Below are 12,065 nucleotides of genomic sequence, written 5' to 3'. Positions count from 1 at the left end.
CCTTTCTGTCTAGGTCCTGGATGGAATGGAGAGGGCTCCTACTCAGCCTCTAACTATCTTTTCTGAGAGTGGTCAGAGAGTTCTTAAACAGGTCTGTTGATTCTGTAGTATACAAATCCAAGTTTGAGTTATAAAATATTTGTTTTCAACCTAAACGAAGGATTGAATTAAGAAGTAGCTTTTTTAAAAAAGAAGCCATTTTGATCTCAATGTCCGCAGGGTATTTACTTTAGCAAGCTGCATTTGGCATGTGGATTGGACCCAAAGTGACTCAGTTAAATAAGATCTGCTTACTAGAAAAGCAATTGTCATGTCTTTATCAGTTATGTTGATTATATATTATATGGCAGACTCTTTGTTGGCTTCTGGAAAATACCAGGAAAAGATGAAAAAGTGAGTATCTCATTTGTCTGTGATTCTGGTGGAGAATGGAGGCATGGAAAAATCCAAGAAGGAAAATAATTATTTGGCTCTGTTTCTAATATTCTTAGAATTCATAACACTGGGGAAAACAATCACAGCTACCTTTACCTTGCAAATCTGTCATTCAGGGAAGGGCAAGTATATACAGGTTTTTTTCTTTTCTGTTTTTCTTTCTTTTACCTCACTCTGTGTCACCATGAATGAACTTTATCGTTATTTAGACAGATAAAAACTCAAGCTTAGTGATTTTCCAAACTTGTCTTTACACTGGAATCTCCAGTAGAACTTTGCAAAGTACTGATGTCTTTGTTCCGCCTCCCAACCACCACCTCTAACCCCAGGTTGTGATTTAATGGCCTGGGGATATGGCCTAGGAATTTTGAAAAGATCCCAACAGGGTTCTGAAGTGCCGACAAGTTTAGGAACCACTGTTCTAGCTAGTTAAAGCAGATCTGGCCACTATGCAACTTGTGACTTTTTTGTGTAAATATTTGGATAAATATATGAATAAAGGATAAATATTTTTATTTTAGAATCCTGTTCTTTAAACCTAAATTCTTACCAGAATGTAAGCTTCATAAAAGCAGGTACCATGTATATATTTTCTTCCCCATTATATCATTAACATTTCAAACAATAACTGGCATGTATGCCTAAATATTTGTTAAATGGGTGAATGAACCTATCCTTCTTTAGTGAACTGAGTATGCTTTTACCTAGTACACAAGTGGTCTGAGATACAGAGTAGAGTGGGGTGGTGGTGGTGGTAGTGAAGAGTCCAGCCTCTATGACTGACTGACTGGGCTCTAGTCACAGCTCTGTCACTTGGTAGTAGGACCTTAAGCAAGTTGTATGGTATATCTTGGGCTTCTCTGGTGGCTCAGTCAGTGGTAAAGAATCTGCCTGTTAATGTAGGAGATGCCATTTTGATCCCTGGGTCAGGAAGATCCCCCAGAGAAGGAAGTGGTAACCCACTTCAGTATTCTTGCCTGGGAAATTTCACGGACAGAGGAGCCTGGTGGGCTGCAGTCCATGGGGTTGCAAAAGAGTCGGACACAACTGAGCAACTAAACAACAACAAAACTGGTATATCTCACTTGTTAAGAAACTGCCAGACAGTTTATTTATTTATTTTAAAATATTTATTTCTTTTGCTGTGCTGGGTCTTAGTTGTAGCACATGGGATCTTTAGTTGCAGCTTAGGAACTCTTAGCTGTGGCATGTAGGATCTAGTTCTCTGACCAGGGATCAAGAGTTCCCAGCAGGGATCTGCACTGGGAGCACAGTCTTAGCCACTGTATTACCAGGGAAGTCCCTGCCAAACAGTTTAAAAAGACGTGAATGTTCAGCAGAATTTCTAAGGAGGGTGCATTAGTTATCTATTGTTGCATAACAAATTACCACAAATTTAGCCGCTTGAAACATGTATTTATTAGGGCACAGTTTCCAGAAGTCAGGAGTTTGGACACAGTTTAGGTGGGCCTTCTGTATCAGGGTCTTGCAGGCAGCAGTCAGGGTGTCAGCCAGGAATGGAGTCATCTCAGTGATTGACTGAAGAAGGATTTCCTCTAAGCTTTCTTGGTTGTTGGCAGAATTTACTTTGTCAAGGGATATTGGATTTTTAAGGCCTTGGTTTCTCACTGGCTATTGGCTGGACAAAGCTAATAGAGGTGATGGAATTCCAGTTGAGCTGTTCCAGATCCTGAAAGATGATGCTGTGAAAGTGCTGCACTCAATATGCCAGCAAATTTGGAAAACTCAGCAGTGGCCACAGGACTGGAAAAGGTCAGTTTTCATTCCAATCCCAAAGAAAGGCTATGCCAAAGAATGCTCAAACTACCACACAATTGCCCTCATCTCACACGCTAGTAAAGTAATGCTCAAAATTCTCCAAGCCAGGCTTCAGCAATATGTGAACCATGAACTTCCTGATGTTCAAGCTGGTTTTAGAAAAGGCAGAGGAACCAGAGATCAAATTGCCAACATCTGCTGGATCATGGAAAAAGCAAGAGAGTTCCAGAAAAACATCTATTTCTGCTTTATTGACTATGCCAAAGCCTTTGACTGTGTGGATCACAATCAACTGTGGAAAATTCTGAAAGAGATGGGAATACCAGACCACCTGATCTGCCTCCTGAGAAATTTGTATGCAGGTCAGGAAGCAACAGTTAGAACTGGACATGGAACAACAGACTGGTTCCAAATAGGAAAAGGAGTACGTCAAGGCTGTATATTGTCACCCTGTTTATTTAACTTATATGCAGAGTACATCATGAGAAACGCTGGACTGGAAGAAACACAAGCTGGAATCAAGATTGCCGGGAGAAATATCAATAACCTCAGATATGCAGATGACACCACCCTTATGGCAGAAAGTGAAGAGGAACTCAAAAGCCTCTTGATGAAGGTGAAAGTGGAGAGTGAAAAAGTTGGCTTAAAGCTCAACATTCAGAAAACGAAGATCATGGCATCCGGTCCATCACTTCATGGGAGATAGATGGGGAAACAGTGGAAACAGTGTCAGACTTTATTTTTCTGGGCTCCAAAATCACTGCAGATGGTGACTGCAGCCATGAAATTAAAAGACGCTTACTCCTTGGAAGGAAAGTTATGACCAACCTAGATAGCATATTCAGAAGCAGAGACATTACTTTGCCAACAAAGGTTTGTCTAGTCACGGCTATGGTTTTTCCTGTGGTCATGTATGGATGTGAGAGTTGGACTGTGAAGAAGGCTGAGCGCCGAAGAATTGATGCTTTTGAAGTGTGGTGTTGGAGAAGACTCTTGAGAGTCCCTTGGACTGCAAGGAGATCCAACCAGTCCATTCTGAAAGAGATCAGCCCTGGGATTTCTTTGGAAGGAATGATGCTAAAGCTGAAACTCCAGTACTTTGGCCACCTCATGCGAAGAGTTGACTCATTGGAAAAGACTCTGATGCTGGGAGGGATTGGGGGCAAGAGGAGAAGGGGATGACAGAGGATGAGATGGCTGGATGGCATCACTGACTCGATAGATGTGAGTCTGAGTGAACTCTGGGAGTTGGTGATGGACAGGGAGGCCTGGCGTGCTGCGATTCATGGGGTCGCAAAGAGTCAGACATGACTGAGCAACTGATCTGATCTGATATGATTGGCTGGAGACAGTTGTCAGTTCCTTACCTTGTAGCCCCTCCAATGTGGCAAGCTGAGAAGAAAGTAGAGTCTCCTAGGGAGATGGAAGTCTCATTCTTTTGTAACCTGATCAGAGAAATGCCATCCCATCACCTTTACTATATATATTTGGCTATAAGTAAGTCACTAGGCTAGCCCACATTCAGGAGGAGGAAGAGTGGCAGGGGTGATTATACCAGGGCATAAGTACCAGGAGGCTGGGACAATTGGTGGCCATCTTAAAAGTCTGTCTACCACAGAAGACATGGCTTAGTGCCAGGCTGGGACTCAAAGGGTTATTAAAGGGAGTAGTGGTAGTGAGGAGTAGTTTGTAAAATTTTCTTCACTTTCCTTGTATCAAACTATATCTCTTTCTTCCTTCTGTCTTTAATATTAGTTTCTCTCCCCTTCAAGAATGGAGACATAATACAAAGATCATTCTCACAGTGAGATTTTAATCTTGAGTGGGTGGTGTGTGTGTATGTTTTAAGATTCAATTAAGGCTTCTCCCTGTATCATTTAGTGTTTATATACATTTTTTTTTTTTAACATTTTGTCATGGAACTTGAGACAGATACAAAAGTAGAATGATATCCTGAACCCCCATGTACCTTTCACCCAGCTTTGGCAATTTATTTTTACTAATCTTACATGTATTATTTATATATAGTAAGATGCACAGTTTGAGTTTTGATAGATGTATATATCCCCACAATAAAGATGTAGAACATTTTCACTCCAAAGGTACCTCATCGTTGTGTAATCAGTCCCCACCCCAATCCCAGACAAGTACCCATCTGATGCCTATTGCTGTAGGTTGGTTTTGCCTACTAGAATGTCATAGAAATATTCTTTTGATCACCACGAAGTTTTTGATATTCATTCATGTTGTTGCATGTATCAGTGGTTCAGAATTCTTCAGCCTTGGCACTGTGGACATTTTTAACAGGATAATTCTTTGTCTTGGAGATTGTCCCATGTATGTGGGTTATTCGGTAGCATCCCTTACTGCTATCCACTAGAAGCCATTAGCACTCCCCTCTCCAGTGGTAACAATCAGAAATGTGTCTAGACTTTGCCAAATGTCCAATAGAGGACAAAATCCCCTTCCTGCTCTACTTGAAAATCCTTTCAGTAGTCGATCCTTTTTGTCAGTAGTCTACTATAGGAATATACTTCAGTTTATCCACTTACTAACTGATAGACCTTTGATTTGTTTCCAGTTTATTTTCATTTGAGGCAGTTGTAAATAAAGTTCTATTCATTTTCATAGGCATGTCTCTGTGTAGACATGTTTTCATTTATTTTGGGTAAATACCTAGGAGAGTGATTGCTGGGTCTTATCGTAAGACACTTTATATAACTTTAAACTGCCAAATAATTTATTTCTTTTTTACATTCCCACCAACATGAGAGTTCCAGTTGCTCTACGTCTTTGTCAACATTTGATATTATTATTCTTTTTAATTTTAGCCATTATAGTAGATGTAGCTTTAATTTGCCTTCTCCTGATGACCAATGATGCGGAACATGTTTTCATGTTCTTATGGTAATGTATCTGTTCAAATCTTTTGCAGATTTTTTATTGGGTTGTTTGTCTTATTATTGAGTTTCCTTTGTCTTTTCCCCAACGTGTGTACAAACATTAAGAAAATAAAAATAATGAATCAGTTTTATATACTTCTTATCTTTAAAATGTGAACATTTCCCATGATGTTAAGTATTTTTGAAAACATGACTTTTAATGGAGAAGCAATATTTGAATACATTTAAATTGATTCACCACTTTTGTTGTTTAGCCTTGAGCTAGGTTCCAGTTTTTCACTATCAGTATTTTGATAAACATCTTTGAATATGAATCTTTAACCACATCTTTAATTATTTATTGTTAGATTCCTAGATTTGAGGATTATAATTATGTTAAGGAAAATTGAACATTTATGAGCAAAATATGAATGTTAATCTGTCGTATATTAACTGTTGCTGCAGTTGAGTACTTCATTAAAAATGTTTATGTTGGAAGAAGGGCATATTTCATTTTGGTTTTTTTGGATTACTTATGAAATGAACAAACTTTTCATATATTTATTGATTTTTATTTCTAATTTTATAAATTTTCTATTTGGAGGGCCAATTTTAGAGGGGGATGTTAATATTTCCTTATTTTTTAATGTTAAATTTATTAACCTTTTGTCATTTACAAATATAATTCCCAGTTTATATTTTGCCTTTTTACTCTTGTGTACTTTGTCCTGCAAAATTTTAAAAATAATAATGAAATTATATGATGATTTGTATAATACATAATATTATGTATTATATAATATTATATATTTTGCTTTAGCTCTTCAGTCCATGACCTGATAAATACACTGTGTATGAATATATAACCAATATGTGATTGTAGTTTTATTTTTTATATTTAACTTTTGCTTTTTTTTGGCCCTGTTGTGAGGCATGCAGGATCTTAGTTCTCCAACCAGGGATTGAACCCATGCCTCCTTCAGTGGAAGCTCAGAGTCTTAACCACTGGACCACCAGGGAAGTCCTGAAGTAAGAATTTAATAAAACTTTTTCCAGATACTCAATTTGTCCCAAATTACAAAACAAAATCATCTCCTGTAAAGACGTATGATACAACATCCAATAATGAACAATCAGAAGAGAACCAAATAAAAAAAGTCACTTATAGCAACCCACAAAATGTAAGACAATATTTGTAAATCATATCTAAAAAGGAATTTATATCTAAAATTTATCAAGAACTCTTGTAATTCAGTAATAAAGACAAGCATTCTAATTTTAAAATTGGCAAAGAATTTTAATAGATATTTCCCCAAAGAAATTATTCTAGTAGTCAATAAACACAAAAATTTGCTGAACACCATTAGCTATCAAGGAAATGCAAGTCAAAACCACAGTGAGATACAGTTGCACACCCACTAGGATGGTTATAATGAGAAAGATAACAAATATTGGTGAAGATGTGGAGAAATTGGAACTCCTGTATACTGCTGATGGGAATGCAAAAGGATGTAACTCCTTCAGAAAAAAGTCTGACTCGAAAGGCTAAATATAGATAACGTATGACCCAACAGTTTTCCTCCTCAGTGTACATATACTCAAGAGAAATAAAAACGTATATCCACACCAAAATTTTGTACACCCCAGTATTCATAGCAACATTAGTCATAATAGAGAATGGTGGACACAATCCAAATGTCTATCAACTGATGAGTGAATGAATGAATGAATATGGTGTTTACATACAAAGGGATATGTGTGTGCGTGCCGAGTCGCTTCAGTCGTATCTGACTCTGCAACCCTGTGGAATGCAGCCTGCCAGGCTCTTTTATCCATGGGATTCTCCAGGCAGGAATACCAGAGTGGATTGCCATGCCCTCCTTCAGGGGATATTCCCAGCCCAGGGATCAAACCTGCATCTCATGTCTACCTGCACTGGCAGGTGGGTTCTTTACACTTGCGCCTCCTGGGAAGCCTGTGAAAGTGAAAGTCGCTCAGTTGTATCCGACTCTTTGAGACTCCAGGGACTGTAGCCTGCCAGGCTCCTGTGTCCATGGAATTCTTCAGGCCAGAATACTGGAGTGGGTTAGCTGTGCCCTTTTCCAGGCGATCTTCGCAACCCGGGATCAAACCCAGGTCTCCCACATGGCAGGCGGGTTCTTTACCAGCTGAGCTACCAGGGAAGCCCTGGAAGCCCATACAAAGGGAAATTATTTGGTAATTTAAAATAATGAAGTACTGTTACTTGGTACAGCATCTTGGAGAAATAAAACTAAGTGAAAGAAGCCAGTCACAAAAGACCACTTATTGTATGGTTCTTATTGTATGAGGTATCTTGGTTAGACTAGTGTTCCTTGACCTAGCCTAAAACTCTTTATCCTTTAATGGGGAGGGGCAGGTAACCCATTAAATTAATGACAGAGCATATTAACAAAATTCTTCATATTACTCAAATAAAGATCATGGTGACTGATAGTAATTTTTATTTTGTACCTTATCTTCATTTTGAATAATAATTTTTCAAAAATAGCATTGGTATTAATCATATTTATAGTAGCACAATAAAGGACAGAAAAGGTATGGACCTAACAGAAGCAGAAGATATTAAGAGGTGGCAAGAATACACAGAAGAACTATATAAAAAAGATCTTCACGACCCAGATAATCACAATGATGTGATCATTCACCTAGAGCCAGATATCCAGGAGTGGGAAGTCAAGTGGGCCTTAGGAAGTATCACTATGAACAAAGCTAGTGGAGGTGATGGAATTCCAGTTGAGCTGTCTCAAATCCTAAAAGATGATGCTGTGAAAGTGCTGCACTCAGCATGCCAGCAAATTTGGAAAACTCAGCAGTGGCCACAGGACTGGAAAAGGTCAGTTTTCATTCCAATCCCAAAGAAAGGCAATGCCAAAGAGTGTTCAAACTACCACACAGTTGCATTCATCTCACACGCTAGCAAAGTAAATTGCTCAAAATTCTCCAAGCCAGGCTTCAACAGTACACAAACTGTGAACTTCCAGATGTCCAAGCTGGATTTAGAAAAGGCAGAGGAACCAGAGATCAAATTGCCAACATCTGCTGGATCATTGAAAAAGCAAGAGAGTTCCAGAAAAACATCTATTTCTGTTTTATTGACTACGCCAAAGCCTTTGACTATGTGGATCACAACAAACTCTGGAAAATTCTTCAAGAGATGAGAATACCAGACCACCTGACCTGCTTCCTGAGAAATCTATATGCAGGTCAAGAAGCAAGAGTTAGAACTGGACATGGAACAACAAACTGGTTCCAGATCGGGAAAGGAGTATGTCAAGGCTGTATGTGTCACCTTGCTTATTTAATTTATATGCAGAATACATCATGAGAAATGCCAGACTGGATGAAGCACAAGCTGGAATCAAGATTGCAGGAAGAAATATCAATAACCTCAGATATGCAGATAACACCACCCTTATGGCAGAAAGCAAAGAAGAACTAAAGAGCCTCTTGATGACAGTGAAAGAGTAGAGTGAAAAAGTTGGCTTAAAGCTCAACATTCAGAAAACTAAGATCATGGCATCTGGTCCCATCACTTCATGGCAAATAGATGGGGCAACAGTGGAAACAGTGGCTGACTTTGTTTTGGGGGGCTCCAAAATCACTGCAGATGGTGACTGCAGCCATGAAATTAAATGATGCTTACTCCTTGGAAGAAAAGTTATGACCAACCTAGACACTGTATTCAAAAGCAGAGACATTACTTTGCCAACAAAGGTCTGTCTAGTCAAAGCTATGGTTTTTCCAGTAGTCATGTATGGACGTGAGAGTTGGACTGTAAAGAAAGCTGAGCACCAGAGAATTGATGCCTTTGAACTGTGCTGGTGGAGGAGAAGACTCTTGAGAGTCCCTTGGACTGCAAGGAGATCCAACCAGTCCATCCTAAAGGAGATCGGTCCTGGGTATTCATTGGAAGGACTGATGCTGAGGCTGAAACTTCAATACTTTGGCCACCTGGTGCAAAGAGCTGACTCATTGGAAAAGACCCTGATGCTGGGAAAGATTGAAGGCAGGAGAAGAAGGGGATGACAGAGGATGAGGTGGTTGGATGGCATCACCGACTCAATGGACATGAGTTTGAGTAAACTCCAGGAGTTGGTGATGGACAGGGAGGCCTGGGGTGCTACAGTCCATGGGATCGCAAAGAGTCGGATACGACTGAGTGACTGAACTGAACTGATATTTATAATAACTGTTTAGACTTAGTCTTATGTTTATGTTTGAGGAGGGCATGGCAACCCACTCCAGCATTCTTACCTGGAGAATCCCAATGGACAGAGGAGCCTGGTGGGCTGTGGTCCATGGGGTCACAAAGAGTCGGACACAACTGAGCAACTAAGCACAGCACAGCACAGTCTTATGTTTAACTGATTGAATTTTTCCTTCCTATTCTTAAGGTCTTTGTTTTTGGTTAATTATATTCAGACAATGTACTTTTTAGTACTTTTTTATAAAAAGTACATGAATGGTATACATCTGAAAGTATCATTTCACACTGAATGACAACTTAGTGGGGAAGGGAGCAGAATTATTAGGTCTTCTTGTTTTTTCCATTCTTAATTCTTTAATATATTGCCATTATCTTCCAGTCTTGCAAAGCGAAAATCTGGCCAGAGCAAGTTTTGGTCTTCTGTATATGACTTCTTTTTTCCTTATTGGTTGATTGTGGGGCATTTTCTTTATCCTTAAAACTGAAAGTTTCAGTAGAACAAATCCAGTCACTCTCTTTTTAGTAATTTTGCTGGTCTTTTGTGAGCTCTTTTGAGCTGGAGATGCAGAACATTCTTTGACCCAGTAAAGTTTACATTTCTTTTTTAAAAAATCTTTGATTATTATTTCTGTCCGTTTGTTTCCAGGATAGCAAATTAGTTGAAGTTTATTTCTCTTTTCATCAATCCTCTCTCATACTTTGCATTATTTGTCCTTCCCTACTCCATTCTGAAAGAAATTTTTGAATTTGTTGTCCCTGTGTTTCTAACAAAGTATTTTGCTCTTTACTTTTCTAGTAAAGATTTGAATTCTGCTTTGGTGTATTTGTAATTTTTACCTTTCTTTTCCCCTTGTCGTATTTATTTCTGCATCTCAACTAGCTCCTTTCATTTCTGCCTGTGAACTTTGAGCTCTTATTTCAATGTGCTTTATCAAGTTTGTTAAGAGCAATGTAATTGATTTCTAAAATTTAACTGATTGCTGCCTTATATTTTCATTTCTGGATTACAGAGGCAGAGTTTCTTTTCTTTTATGTTGCAGAAAGTTTTTCTATCTCTCTCCTCAATTTTTCTTCCTTGAGTAAGGAGAGGGGTATACAGGTCTAGTGTGTGCCAGATAGGGTAGACTTGTTGCTTCTTTGGCTATTTGGTAGCCGTAGGAATTCTCTTTTAAGGTGTTAAAGGACTGATTGATTCACATTGTTTCTGAATACTTTTGAGTGTCCAGCAGTCATTTATGTGTTTCCTGCTGGATTGAGTAGAGGAAATGCCTTCCTTTGGCCTGGTAATTTTACTTTGAAAAAGATGATTTTTTGTTATTGTTTATAATTTGAAGTCTAGGCTACAAAAAAATGATTTCCAGTATGTAATGCTCCCAGGGCTTTTGCTATCTCAGCCCTTCCTGCATTTGCCTTCAAATCTCAGGGTGTATGTACTACTTTGTATGTTACAAAATCTGAAGTACAGGAGGAAGGTTGTGGGTATATAGTACTGATAGCACTGACCGTTTTAAGTGAATCTCTTACAAAAGGGTAATGTAACAGCATTGCCATTGCTGCCTCTGGAGAAAGCTGTTTAGGAACAGGTAGTTGGAGGAAGTTAGAAATCTGTTGCTATCCTCCTGGCTCCCATTTGTGCCTGCTCTTTGGCAGAAAAGTCGTTTTTGACTCCAGCAGTTGTTTGAGCAGCAGCCCTAGTTGCCAGTGCTGTTAATAACTTTGAGTCTCAGTGTGTCCTTAAGTATATCAGTGAAAAATTAGGATGGAGGTGATGATAGAGATGAACCAGGCCTTGTTTGGTAGCCTCCATTTTAGCTCCCAGCTTACTGTTAACTTTTTGAAAGAAGGAAGATGAGAGAAGAGTGGAGAATAGCCACTAGTGGAAGAAGGAAGAGTTTTAAATATCTGTACCAAATGAGTTGCAATTTCTCAGAGAAATGTGATAACATTGAAATCAAATAGTCAAGGTTTAAAATACTTTTGGTTAGTCTTTGTTTTAAAGTTTATTTTGTTTGATACAAGTATTGCTACCCAGCTTCCTTTTTATTTTCATGTAATACCTTATTTCATACCCACATGTTCAGTCTGTGTTTTGTTTTAGATCTGATGAGTCTCTTGAAGGCATTGTGTATCTGGGTCTTGTTTTTGTATCTATTTAGCTACTCTGTGTCTTTTGATTGGAGCATTTAGCCATTCAGGTTTAAAGTAATTGATGGTATATACTTACTGCCATTTGTTGATTTTATTCTGATTGTTTTGCAATTCTTTTGTGTTCCTTATTTTTTTTCTCTCTCTCTTCCCTTGTGATTTGATGACTATCTTTAGTATTATGTTTGGATTCCTTTCTATTTTGCATGTGTGTATTATAGATTTTTGCTTTGTGATTACCATGAGATTTGTATATAGCTCTGTGGGTGTGTAAATTAAGTTCAAACACATTCTAACAACTCTGCATTTTTATTCTCTCCCCAACCACGTTTAATGTTTTGACATTATATTTTACCTCTTCTTGTTTTGTGAATCCCTTAACTACTTACTGTGGATAGAAATGATATACTACTTTAACCTTTTAACCTTCCTACTAGTTTTATATGTGGTCGATCTGCCTTTACTGTATGCTTTACTTTATAAATAAGTTGTTGTGTTTTTTTTTACCATGCCACACAGCTTTCAGGATCTTAGTTCGCCAACCAGAGGTCAGATCTGTTCGCCCTCCAGTGGAA

General features: G+C 38.4%; 1 protein-coding gene across 9 annotated transcripts in view; it reads left to right on the top strand.

Annotated features, from left to right (window-relative positions):
* The window catches only part of NCOA6 (nuclear receptor coactivator 6), a 96,384-nt gene that overhangs the window by 17,835 nt on the left and 66,484 nt on the right, over positions 1-12,065 (top strand). For 2 of the 9 annotated variants that reach the window (XM_015474275.3, XM_059893023.1), the window contains one exon: positions 14-91. The exons of the other annotated variants lie outside the window; for them this stretch is intronic. The gene's annotated coding sequence lies outside the window, so the exon portion shown is untranslated. The remainder of the gene's footprint in view (positions 1-13; positions 92-12,065) is intronic. 9 annotated transcript variants of the gene reach the window in all.

Source organism: Bos taurus, chromosome 13 (assembly GCF_002263795.3).
Source record: "Bos taurus isolate L1 Dominette 01449 registration number 42190680 breed Hereford chromosome 13, ARS-UCD2.0, whole genome shotgun sequence".
Taxonomy (NCBI): Eukaryota; Metazoa; Chordata; class Mammalia; order Artiodactyla; family Bovidae; genus Bos; species Bos taurus.
This window is presented reverse-complemented; position numbering and strand designations above follow the sequence as displayed.